This window comes from Dreissena polymorpha, chromosome 8 (genome assembly GCF_020536995.1).
Source record: "Dreissena polymorpha isolate Duluth1 chromosome 8, UMN_Dpol_1.0, whole genome shotgun sequence".
In the NCBI taxonomy this organism is placed as follows: domain Eukaryota; kingdom Metazoa; phylum Mollusca; class Bivalvia; order Myida; family Dreissenidae; genus Dreissena; species Dreissena polymorpha.
Window position 1 is genome coordinate 36,681,914 of NC_068362.1, and position 13,842 is coordinate 36,695,755.

The 13,842-nt window shown below is 33.7% G+C and overlaps 2 long non-coding RNA genes across 2 annotated transcripts; one reads left to right on the forward strand and one right to left on the reverse strand.

The window, feature by feature from the left end:
- Positions 1 to 4,020: 4,020 nt before the first annotated feature.
- On the reverse strand, positions 4,021 to 6,299 carry LOC127841156 (uncharacterized). The gene is made up of 3 exons (XR_008030740.1): positions 6,177 to 6,299; positions 4,842 to 4,960; positions 4,021 to 4,170 (listed from the first exon to the last, which is right to left on the reverse strand). It is a non-coding gene; the product is annotated as an uncharacterized LOC127841156 (long non-coding RNA).
- A 2,079-nt stretch (positions 6,300 to 8,378) lies between these two features.
- Positions 8,379 to 13,400, forward strand: LOC127841151 (uncharacterized). The gene is made up of 4 exons (XR_008030736.1): positions 8,379 to 8,453; positions 8,617 to 8,697; positions 12,871 to 13,001; positions 13,253 to 13,400. It is a non-coding gene; the product is annotated as an uncharacterized LOC127841151 (long non-coding RNA).
- Positions 13,401 to 13,842: the final 442 nt, after the last annotated feature.

Sequence of the window (13,842 nt, forward strand, 5' to 3'; positions counted from 1 at the left end):
ATGACATTTTCCATTTTTATGATATTTTCTGTTTAAAGAAAGTCTCTTCTACGCAAAAATCTATTTTAGGCGGAAAATGTCGTCTCTGATTTGCCTGTTCGGACTGCAAAAGCTAATCTGGGACGACACTACGTCTTTACGTACATGCATTAAACCCCCTTTTCACAGAGCACGACTCATATAACGTTTAAATAACAATAGCGGCGCTTTTCATACGGAATTCGAAAAATGCATATTTGTGTCGCCAAAACTTGTTCCGGAATTATTATATTTATTTGTAACATGTTGTTTGGCATTTAAATTATCTAGAGAACAATGTATCTAATAACATTTAATTATAGCCTGTATTATTTACATACCACTACTAATAAGCTAGAATAAATGTCTATTATTAATAGGTGATTACATGACATTTTAATATTGCTTATATTGCAAATTGCAATACAGATGGCAATGTGGCTTAAATATATGTGGTAATCTATGGCGCAATTATATACTACTATAGTGAGCGTATGTGGTAATGTTGCATTTTCGAGAAAAATAAGCGACCATAATTAGAATGAACTTTTACAAAGTAACATATGCCTAAGCGAATGTTATGCCATACTTATAAAAGGGACCTTTTCACGTTTTGGTAAATTGACAAAATTAAAATTAAAAAAAATTGTTGTAGTAGTAGTAGCAGTAGCAGTAGTAGTAGTAGTTGTAGTAGTAGTAGTAGTAGTAGTAGTAGAAGTAGTAGAAGTAGTTTTAGTAGTAGTAGTAGTAGTAGTAGTAGTAGAGATAATAGAAGAAGAAGAAGTAGCAATCGTGATATAATTGCTATCGATACTGGTAGATGAATCACAGTATCACAGTAAAAGAAAAGCCAACTGCTTTTGTATTTCATGGCCTTATGAAGTCCCAAAATACAATTACGCTGTTTCTGTGTATTAAAGCACCTGAGTCTTAAACACCTGTCAAAACACAGATCAATACAAATTTAAAGTTAATTGACGATTGGTTGAATAAAAACAGTGCTCGATTCCTAACGTGAAATTGGGGCCCATATCCCGATTGGATGACTTATAGAGTTATGCCCACATTTCACTTTATGAAGTCATCAGCACAGCAGTGCTTCGTTCCGAAAAATAAAAATAATGTGTGTGTATGGGCACATTTTTTTTTGCAATATTGGCCGGAAAAAAGGATTTGTGGTAAGTAAAGGGAGCATGATTGATTGTTCTATGTGTCCCGGTTTTTGGTCAAATGTCATGGCATGTTTTTATGGAATGTCCCGATGAGCACTTAAACAATTCCAGCTTTTATGATTATGAACAGAAGAGAAACATGTGTTTTATTATTACTTGCACAATGTACATTGTCAGTTTAACAAAACAAAGAAAGTATGATTAAGAAGATTCGTGTCACGTTAATCATATAATTTCAGTACCGTCGGTATACCTGTATATTCTTTATGTATGGTCTTTATCTTAAAACATATTACATTTGAGGCTAGATTGCACTTTACCGGTACGCAGTTCTTTACCACTATCAACAAAGCGGGAGTTTGGGGCGGTAGCCCCCGATACTAAGGAAATATATAGGATAAACAGGATTATTAAGTGTTGTGTTAGGTGTAATGTATTAGGTGTTAAGTGTTAGGAGTTGCGTATCGGTAAAGTGCAATTGGCAAACATTTGATTGTGATATACATACACATAGTGTTAATCAAGATGTTTAAGCATTTGTCCTTGTTTAACGAGGATGAACTTACATTTAACAATGCGTTTCTTTTATTTAATGCGTTTTTAATAAAAAGAGACATTTTAATCAATTTGGTTTTGTTATCAATTCCTAACATTTCCAAAAATGTATACAACGGTAGGCGTTGTTAATAATAATTTATTACATTTTTTGCTCATATCCTTTAAAAATGGCCAAAAATGCATACATTGATATTCATCTTCAATATCACGTGAATAACAAAATAAACAATAACGCTGATGCCTAGCAATTCTATTTCTACCACATCTTCCAGTTTGTATTCTAAAAGGATGAACCGATAGTCTTAGTCTACAGAAATACATTCTCGGGCTGCTAGGTAGTAAATCGATGACACTTTCATTTGTAGCTAGTGGGCAGCATAGACCCGCTTTTCATGCTGGTTAAAATTGTGTGTTCTGATTGGATAATCCATTCATTTTGGCGTGGTAGACTCCACCAAGGTGAGGAGTTATTGGTTTAATGGCTAGATCTTCGAAATATTGTCGGAGTATTTATGTTTGAGATGCACCCACACAGGCCATGTCCGATTGAGTCACGTATGCCCCTTTAAGCGACAATTTAATGAGATACCGTTTTATTGCCACTTGTTTACGCTATTTGAAAGTATGTTTTGCCACTTTTCTAAAACTTCGCATTTGGCAAAACTTACAAATGATCGCGGGAGCGCTGCAAAAATGAATTTTCAATCAACCGTTTAAATCAAGTGATTCATTTAGTGTTGTTAAACTTCCTTAAAGGGATCTTTTCACGTTTTGGTAAATTGACAAAATTGAAAAAAGTTGTTTCAGATTCTAAAATTTTCGTTTTAGTTATGATATTTGTGACGAAACAGTTTTACTGAACATTTACCAGGTTATAATATAGCCATTATATGCATCTTTTTAAGATTTAAAAACCTAAAAATTATAAAGCGTTTTAACGCGAAACGATTGAATAATTTGGAGAGTTCTGTTGATGTCGTTTAATTTTATGAAACTACGAAGATTGCTTATATAAAGTATAAAATACGTATTGCATACATACTTGGCAGAATAGCCGAGCGGGCTAATGCGCTTTTACTCCAGGACTCCGGGGGTCACTGGTTCAGGCCCTGCTGCGGGCTACTTTATTTGCCTTTTTAAAATTGTATTCTTGATTTTTTTACTGGATTTTTTAAGATCCAATGTTTACATTTATCAATATAAAGCATTTAATCACTAACTTCAAAACATGCCAAAATCTGTGAAAATGCCCATTTAAGTTATTTTAAGTGATTCGATTTTTAAGCAGCTTCTCGCAGCCCTTTACAAGAAGATTGTTCAAACATTTCCCGTTTAACGTCCTGAACCATGTATGCCCTCTTGCCCCCATTAAAAAGAAGCAGGAATCTGGTGAACATGCTATAATTAGAAATAAGAGGGCATGCAAGGCCCGAAGTCGCTCACCTGAGATACAAAAGAACTGACCTGCTCAGATCAGCCCCAAGATATCATAAGAATTAATGTTCCTACCAATTTTCATGAAAAGTGTTTTATAAATAAGTATGTTTATTTTAAAAAGGGATTGTCTATAAATCCCAATTTAAAGGGGTATTTTACAAGGAATTTTTATTTTAAAAAAAAGATTCGTAATAATTTATCTGTAACTCCAAAAAAACTACACGAAATCGACATGCTAATTTATTGAAGATAAAAAACAAGTGTTGCGCCAATGTAACATACTCACACGCCATTACATATATACTCCAAAAACTGTTATGATATGTTGAAACGCTAGGATGAAATCGGGAAGACAAATTGGCTACTTCTGTTTAAAATATTTTTATTAAAAATGTTTTGTTATATCTGGTTATATCACGATATTGGTAATGTTGATGTATTTTTACAACTTTTTGAAGATCGCCTTATTTGCTGTAACACGCACAATTGGTCAGGGAGTTTATTCGACTCGTCTAGATGCGAAACATATAAAATATCTAAATCATTGCTTAAACCTGAATAAAAACGCTTAAAATATCATTCTACTAAATAAAAGAATTTGCAAAAACAAGATGTTCCAACCACTAGTTTTTGATTGAAACTGGATATCTCGGAATAGAACATGATCTTAGATATTCAACACATTGTCTACATGTAAAACACTTGTGTCATTGAAAACGAATTTCATGTATTTTTTCATTGTTCTAAATTTTACCATATATGTTTGTAAAGTGGAAACAATAATGATCTCGATTTTATTAATCTGATATTGGAGGCTTATATTGAAGAAAACTACTTTATTCGTGTATTTTTTAATGCGAAAAGCATACGTATAAAACTTTTCACAACTCATGCATTTATTATGTGACATGTCTGTATCTTGTATTTTGGGCCGTCAGCGATTGTGTTCGTATGTTATATCCGCCACAGAATTAATGAGTCATTTCTGAAACAGAAGAATACACATAAAATTTAAAGAAGTTTTATTTAAAAGGATAAACAAAACACTTTAACAAACCAATGCGGTTTTATCAAAGTACCGGTACTTCAAGAGATTTCTAAAATAAATAAAAAAAAACACAAATAATGACAATAACATCTTTTCCACCGGAAAAACTAAAATTAATGCTTGTGGTTCAATAAAAGAATGACAATGTATATCGAATATAATGTGTGATCTGGCGAGATATTCTTACTGAAAATGGAGACAAAGGAATTTATGCAAATACTTACATACCGTATTGCAAACAATCCCATGCCAGAGAGCTATATCAAATTGTTCCAATATCTAAATTTAAATATTAAATTTGTATTTTAATAGTACTGCATGATTTCAATTAATCCTTTCCCACTCAGAGGCTAAATGAAAATGGCTATGGCTATATGCAAAAAGCATAAAGCCAGAACAGCCTGCGAGTAACTCGAGTCTGTTAATGTGTTATGCTGTTTGCTTCTCATCAGTATATAAGAGTTCGAAATGGAGCCTTTAAAAACTTGGATCTAGTACGAAAGGCCTTTAATAACATTTAACTTTTCAAGGGACTACACATGCGTAAAAATACGTATCTAAGTGGAACAGGGTTAGATCGCTTTGCAGCCAATACACAAAAATCTCACGTTTCTGCATCGTGGACTGGTATTAGGACAACATGTTAAACGCCAACCCCACCTGCCGCACCTCGCGACATGGCATTCGTTCCATCTACATCGCCAAGCACACTGGCACCCTCGGGCGGCTGAAATAAAATTGACACATACAGTGGAACCCCTCTAAACCGGACACCCCACGGGGCCGAAAGGCAATTCCTGTTTAGAGAGGTACAATTACGTATGTAATGACCCAATTTGATCCAAAGAATGACCGGCATTCGGAATTGAGAGGATTCCTGTCTTGAGGAGATATTTTACGCATGGTTTTATAGGGAAAACATGGGACCGAACAATTGTGTCCGGTTTAGAGAGGATTCCGGTTAAGATGGTTTCCAGTGTAAAACACATGCTTTTGTAGGAAAACCAATTAACAGGTTGCAGTTTCTTATTACTAACTCTGACGCTTCGGTTTTACATTACTGATTGTTCTTAGAGCCGACTGTGCCTGAATAAAAAATATCAAAAGATCGCGGCAGTCCATCTGAGATATGGAGTTAGAAATGTATATTGGTACATGCGAGCGATAACAACATTAATAATAATAGTATAACATATTTTTGATGATTACTTCAGTTATGAGTAAGCGAGGGTTTCTTCAAGCAGAATTTGTTCAATTTTCGAAGGTGCAAAATCATTTGCGAATAAAACAACTACGATGCCCACACATTCGAAGTTTGTTTTCAAGTTTTACCTTCATTTTTGAGGGATGGAGACGTGTGTTACAAATGACACGGCATCTTATGACGGCTAGCATCTTAGAAAAGACTGTATCTAGTTATTTTAAAAATATATCATTATTTTAGCAATTTAAAAGATGATAAAGCGGCTCTCAAATATTAATTTTGAACTTGAAGTTTGACATTGACCTTTAATGTAGAGAAACAAATGCCCCAAGCGACTCGTTGTCTTATGATGAGTTACATGCGTGACAAGCTATTTTAAAATGTGTTGATTTATGGCAAAACAATTGCTGAGAAACTTTCAAAATAATATTACTATGTGTACTATTTTACCCTGTGTGCGTCTGTGTGTATGTACTGTTTATATGAATGTGGAGAGCATGACAAATCAATTGTGAAACCGTTGAATTTAAAACAAACCCATTTTCGGTTGTTTGTATACAAGACATACGGCCTGTCATCCTTCTCAAGTGTATCTTTTAAAATTCATAACAATCACCTGTCTGAGTGAATTTATCTGAAAGTAAAACTGAATGGCTTATGAAACGTAAGAAGAAGTTAGTGCATAGTTGTATGACATATTATAATTGGTTAAAATATCACGTTGAATGCTTTAACTTACGTGCTTTAAAAATGGCCTAGCATACACACACGGGTTTCTAATATCGTTTTCTACTTTCTTTTGTGCCAAATACTAATCGGCTTTTGTCAAACGATCGATCATGACCGTCGTTATGCAAATGACGTCGTTAGCATCGTCCCAACCGCAGGCGCGGATTTATTATATTTCTAATCATAAGTCGCAAATCACACAACAGTTGTGATGATGAAATACATCATACGCGCGAAATAAATATACCTAACATCTCTAATTTTGGAAATAAATTGATCCAATTTAGAAGGATGGGAGAGTCCACTAGGCATACATGGGTTACAGCTCCGTTGAAGCGTGTTATACGTTGTTCAGCTTTTATTTAAGATCAGCTTAGTTCATGATTGTGTAAACATGCATTATAAACATAGATGAAAACATCGTGACGTTTGTTACAGGGAAACCTAGAGAGAAACTCTCAATAAAATATTTTAACCATTTAAGCCTAGTAGATTCTCCCATCCAGCTAATTTGGCACAATTTATTTCCAAAATTAGGGATGTCTAGTATATTTATTTCTATATTTAGAATATTTCTTACAGAAATTCCTTTAAGCAAACAGCGCAGACCCTGGTGAGACGCCGCATCATGCGGCGTCTCATCTGGGTCTACGCTGTTTGCCAAGCCCTTTTTTCTAGACGCCAGGCGTAAATGAGTTAAAGTAAGAAAGAACTGCAATTTAGTGTTTTCCGTTTCAAACACAACATGACTTTAATCTTAAAATGGCATATTTGCTGCTATTTTTTATGGGTTGATATTTTGCTTATAGCAGGAACCGAAAACCATTTTCTCTTCAGGATAAACTGAATGATAATTGAACGAATGAAATGGACGCTGTCATCTTTGCTTTACAAGTTCATGCACTTGTATATAAGCCTGTTTAAGCATTTTCGTGTGAATTTTCAATACTCACTGGTAGAAGCGTATCGTTAGAACTTAACCCATTTATGCCTAGTGGACTCTCCCATCCTTTTAAATTGGATCAATTTATTTCCAAAATTAGGGATGTTTAGTAGACTTATTTCTATATTTAGAATATTTCTTACAGAGATTCCTTTAAGCAAACAGCGCAGACCCAGATGAGACGCCGCATCATGCGGCGTCTCATCTGGGTCTACGCTGTTTGCAATGTCCTTTTTTCAGGACGCTAGGCATAAATGGGTAAATATCGAGACATTTAAAAACGTGTAATTTTCTTCTGTCACAATTTAAAGAAGCAACCAGATAACGTTTGGTAGTTATATAGAAAATATTTTTCGCTTATTTAATGTTCACGTTTTTTTTTCACATTGAACAAACAACAGTGTTTTCAATGGCATGTTAGATTATATGTAAATACAATCCATTAACACTTACCTGATAAAGACCTATACATTAAATGCTCAATCATTATCAAGTTCAAGTAGAGACGACACGAGCTGGTACAAATATGTGACACAAAAACGCCCCAAAGTCGATTGCTCTTAATTGATGTTTTATAATGTTGTTCACTGAAATAAATATTTTAATAACAAATTATGACAAATGACAAGAATTGTTCTTGTGCATGTTCTTTTGCATGTAATCACGGGATAGGCAAGATGGCGACGTCCATGCAGAGACAGATATTTTTCGCCGTTTTATTCCCTTTTTTACTTATGTTTATTTTTTAAATGACGTTCACTATCCAGCTATTTCATTAAAATAAAGTGAATAGCGTTTAATTCGTATTTAAGTTCGCTTCATATCTCGACTTTACTAACTGCGAATTTTCGTATTGGAGCTGTAATAAGGTCATCTCGCTAAAAAAAATCGTAGCGTGTAAAGTCGAGATATAGAGGGTATATTAATAGAAAAGAAACTCTAATGCATATCTTGCTTATAGGGCTGGACAGTGAGCGGCCTTTAAAAAAAATAATACGAGCAATAACGTGTTTAAAACGGATAAAATTACCTGTTTCAGCCTGGGCGTCGCCATCTTGACTATCGCGTGATTTCCCCCCTCTGTAAATACTGACTTAAACAGCGAATCAACGACATAAACAAAAAAAACTAACTACATCATTGTGATGATCCATTTTTGAATCGTGATTAATTTTTCAGGTTCATGTTTTTCAGTATCTGTAACTGATATGTTAAAGTTTATTTTAATTTTGATGACGTCAATCAATTGCATGTTTTATCGTTTGTTATAAAATAAGAGTGCCGTCGGCGTCAGAGAATTTTCAATTAATAGCGATTGGTGAAATTCATAGGTATTTTACAAAAGTGAGTTTACATTTTCTACCGGACTTTAATTTAAATTGATTATTATATGTGCAAATATTTTAAACTGATTTTTACGTGTATGCGGCATTCAATTGAGTGACATAGGTCGTTATGAATATATTTAATTGAATGTGAACTTGAGCATGTCTTATTTCTTTGATAGCGATGCTGTCGGCAAGACTTTGTGCTGTGACGATTCTGTTCTTACTGCTGGGAACATGCTTCGGGCAAGAATCTGGAGCCGGTATGTCAACTTGAAGAATAACATACACATCAGTGAAATGTATCGAAATAGACATGTAGGGTCTTTGTGGTTTTCAACGGGTAACTTACTTGGACCGAAACTTTGTATGGATGTGTTTATGCGATTATAAACTCGACATAAAAAAAGGGCTTGAATACTATGCTAGACTATATATTTAAATATTAGTATTACAATTTTTTGATGCCGTACGCATGACTTCTTCTTCTTTAGGCAAGCAGTACTATAATTTCAGAAAAAATTGCTTAAGATTGTCATACAATAAAATGAGGTAAGAATTTTGTGTTAAGTTTATTTAATGCATGAACACTGCAACGAAATGGTTTATTAATAATTCGTTCAAACAGGTGATATTTATTAAATGTTAACATTATTCTTCGTAAAGTACATCACTTGTATTGCCTTGGCCCCATATCAACGCTTTTGACTCCCTAGAGCTAAACTTTTAACCATGTCGCAACTCGCAACGCTGTCGTGACGGAAAAGGTCCGCACAGGCTAATCAGGGACGACACTTTTCGTCTTAACTGGATTTTCGTATAGAAGAGACTCCCTTTAAACGACAAAAAACATAAAAGCGGAAAGTGTCGTCCCTGATTAGCCCATGCGGACTGCACAGGCTAATATGGGACGACACTTTACGCACATGCATTATGCCCAGTTTTCACAGAACGCGACAGATATCAGTACGTAAATGGCTGTACATGTCCGGTCTATGTTCACTGACGGGACGAATATTGCGTAACTAGTATATTAAAATGGAATGAGTGCCCATACATACATGTTTTGTGTAAAGCGTGCGTACTGTATGTGTTTGGGAATGAAGAGTATTCCGAGAAAACAACTTTGACCCATCAAGCAGAAAATCTTCCTTTTTATGGTTTTTGAAAACGTTCCGACATATTGTTCATTAAAACAATTTTGAATTTCTAATGGCTTCAATGTCGTAATGACATAAATATCAATTTAGTATAGCGAATATGCATCGTTACCGGACAAGTGTAAGCTTGAGATTATAAAAAGTTTGTATTTTCTTACCTTCTGGCGTTACAATATTTAAAAATCACCACAGCGGTATCATAACTATACTCAAAAATATGACATTGCTCAAGTATACCTTTTGTTCTGTCGATTGAGAATTGAAATCAAAAGCAACCCCATATGTTCCTTGAGGTTTGCAAACAAACAAGAATTTTGCCTTTTAACTCCCATGCTTTGTATGTTGTCAACGCAGCTGCTAATGTTAACTCGAGTATGGAGTACATCCTAGTAAATAGATGCTGAACACAAATGACATGAACATGAATGTCCCCCATGCTGTTCAATCTCTACATAAATGATTTGGTTTCCATGTTAAATACATTAGAAGTTGGTATTGACCTAGGGGATGAAAGAGTATGCATTTTATTATTTGCAGATGATGTTGTTCTACTTGCAGATAATGCTAAAGACCTTCAAATTTTATTAGATTGTTTATCTTCATGGTGTTTACATAATAAGATGAATATCAATTGTGAAAAATCAAAAATTGTGCATTTTAGACCCAAGAGTTTTATGAAAACTGATTTTAATTTTAACACTGATGGTCAACCTTTGGAAATTGTACATTGTTATAGATATCTTGGCGTTGTTCTAAATGAATTTTTAGATTACCATGAAATAGCAAAAAATGTGGCTATGTCTGCTTCTAGAGCATTAGGTTTAATTATTTCGAAAAGTAAAGCATTTGGAGGTTTCCAATATTCCACTTTCACCAAGCTTTTTGATTCTATGGTTTGGCCTATTATCAGCTATAGTGCACCAATATGGGGCGATAAACCTTACTCATGTATTAATGCTGTCCAGAATCGGGCAATGCGGTATCATTTAGGTGTCGGTAAATAATCCCCTAATGCGGCTGTTCTGGGAGAAATGGGTTGGAAACCACCAATTGTAAAGCAATGGGGAGCTGTTATTAGACAACATTTTAGAAATGTAAATATGAATGATTCCAGAATAAATAAGAAAATGTACCTGTGGTCTAAATCCAGAAATGTTAAAAATAGCTATTTTAGAATAAAGTCATGTCTGATAGATGTAAACATGTCTGATTTAGTTGATATACCTATTAACAATATTAAATATATTGTAAATGATTTAGAATCTAGGATTTTTGAAAAAGAAATTGTCAAATGGAGAAGTGCAGTCAATAGCAATACTGGAACTAGAGGTGTTGGTCATAATAAATTGAGATTGTATAAATTATTTAAAACAGAATTCAGAACAGAAGCTTATGTTAAAGACAACATACCATTTTTGTATAGAAGTGCATTAGCTAAGTTTCGATGCGGTGTGGCACCGCTGAGATTAGAAACTGGTCGATATGAAAATATTGAATTGGGTAATCGAACATGTTTCCACTGTAAAAACATAGTGGAGGATGAGATACATGTACTTTTTCATTGTCCTTTATATGTGAATATCAGGAAAAGTCTAATGGACATTTTAATTGAAACTCCAAATTGTCACAACATGTCAGATACTGAGAAACTTAAATACATATTTACAGATGAGAGGTTGCTTTATATATCAGCCAAATCCTGCTTTAGTATTCTAAAAGAAAGAAGGAATATTCTATATTCAAAATGAATTGTATATACTTAAGTTTTATGCTGTACATTTGTAAAATAGTTTATAGACTAGTCTAGGTTTTAAAAAACAAAAACAAATGGTATTTTAATGTATGAACAATATTGACAAGTGTAAATAAAACCACATAGTCTTAGCTACAATAACTTATTTTAATAGAAGTAAGTTTTAACGATGTGGAATTCATTTGTTAGTCAATAATTGTTAATGTATATATGTATGCAATTATATAGTCTCTTATAAATCATATTATGATTGGTCGCATACATATAACTGTGCTTTTATATGTATTTTAATTGTATATGTATTGCGAATGAGACTCTAATAAAACATTGAATTGAATTGAATTGAATTGAATGGCCTTTATACCATTAACACAGAACTCGTAAAAAGAGCCCATTCCACGGAGTCAAAACTATGAAAGCATAATCCTGCCTTTTTGATTTGTGAGTTATGACATTTGACTTGTGACCTTTGACTTGTGACTTTCGACTTGTGAATTACCTTTTTGACATAATTTGTTTTGACTGATTCTTTGAATAATATTTGTTTTTATAATTTATCATAAAACCAAATAGCATTTTGTGTTTTTGTGTGTGTTCATTTATGTAGTTCTAGTAATTTATTCCAACAAAGAATGTTTCATTTATTCCATGTGTGTTAGTACCGGTACTTTTCAGTTCAAAGTTTGGTGCACATTATTTTCAGTATGTTTGTTTGAATGCGCTTTGTTGATAACTTGTATTGTGCCATTTGCTGTGCCACGTTTAGTTAATATTTTCTAGAGTTAGGCTGTCTGCAACAGTAAACAGGAGGAATATTACTTTAGATAATGGCTGTCCTATTTGTCTACATGTATATCCTGGCCTATCCTGCACCAAACTGCTAACTTCAACACTTTGAAGTTTGTTTGGCATTGACTTAAAGTTAATGAAAACATCTGACCTCACTTTGACCTTGAACAAATCCGGACTTAACCTTGACTCAATTCAGACTTAAACTGGACCCAATTCAGGCTAAACCATGATCCAATTCAGACTTAACAATGACTTGACCAAATCCAGACTTAACCTTTATTCAAAATGTTCTTAATATAATACTTTTAATAGATTCAATTGAATATAGACCGCCTACCTCTTTCTTTTCTCCACAACATTATATTCTGAAACCACATTTCTTTCAGTTACATTTGTTAGAGCTCACATTCTTAAACCTCTATGGCAGTTTTTATGACTGTAAAATGTATGTTTCAGAAGTAAAATGTTATGAAAAAAAATGAAAATGAAAAAGTTCGACTAAAATTTCATTGGCTTTAGCAAATAAATATAATATGTCATAAAACTAGTACATATCCCTACCCTGTCTGTATTTTGCAGCCCCTTTTACAGTTTATTTTCATGGATCGTGTTCTATAAATCTGTCCATATGTGTTTTGCCTCATTGATACGTATCCGAATGGGTATATCTTATTTTACTTGATTTGTAATGTTTTTCGTCTTATTTCGTTTCTGCTATTCTGCTATCGCAGGAGGATGCCAATGTACCAAAAAATGCCAGAAAGGGTTCTGTAAGCTGGAACGCTGTGGACCGAAGTGCGAATACGTTGTGTGCTGCCCCGAAAAACACCTACGATGCAAATGCGAAAATAAAATTGGATAGGTTAGAAACATATCAAATGTATTCTTTGCCCCTGATGTCACAACTAACACTTATATAACGGTAATCATTAATTTGTCTTTCCTAACATGCAGTCACATTGATGCTTGATACTATCTCATTTGTAGGGCGTTAGCATAAATGTTCCTGACATTTTATTTCACCATAAAGTGTGTGAATGTATTGTTTTCTAGTTAACTTTGTTTAATACTTAGTGCGATTGTTTTATATAAAGTGGCATTTGTGTATTTCAGGCGTCCAATATGACCTTTGACAAATAACGCCGCCTCGGCCAGCTTTTTCATTATATAATTAACGTGGTCGTTTGAAGGCAAAAAAATGGAAATTAATTTTCATGTTACACATTTTCTTCAACGTTTGAAAAATAATACAATGAACGGATGGGTTCGATGTCGTATTGCTTTTTTTCAAATGAGATGTAAGTAATGTACATTTTAATGAGTGTTGAAATTAACACGGTTAGTGCATGCTTATATACAATAATTAGACATAACAACTTTGTATACGTTTCATTTAAGCATACAATCTGATTGATATAACAAATTGAGCTTTGTTTGACTTTTGTTTTTGCACATAATTGTTAATGATTAACAACAACAGCAATACTTTACCACCATAAAGAACCGAGTCGCGAAAATACAATACTACAGGTGTGTCGATCTTTATAGCTGCTCCTGAATAACTTCATTCAGTACGGTCATCGATTGTATTAACCCATTTATGCCTAGTGGACTCTCCCATCCTTTTAAATTGGATCAATTTATTTCCAACATTAGGGATGTTTAGAATTATTATTTCTATATTTAGAATATTTCTTACAGAA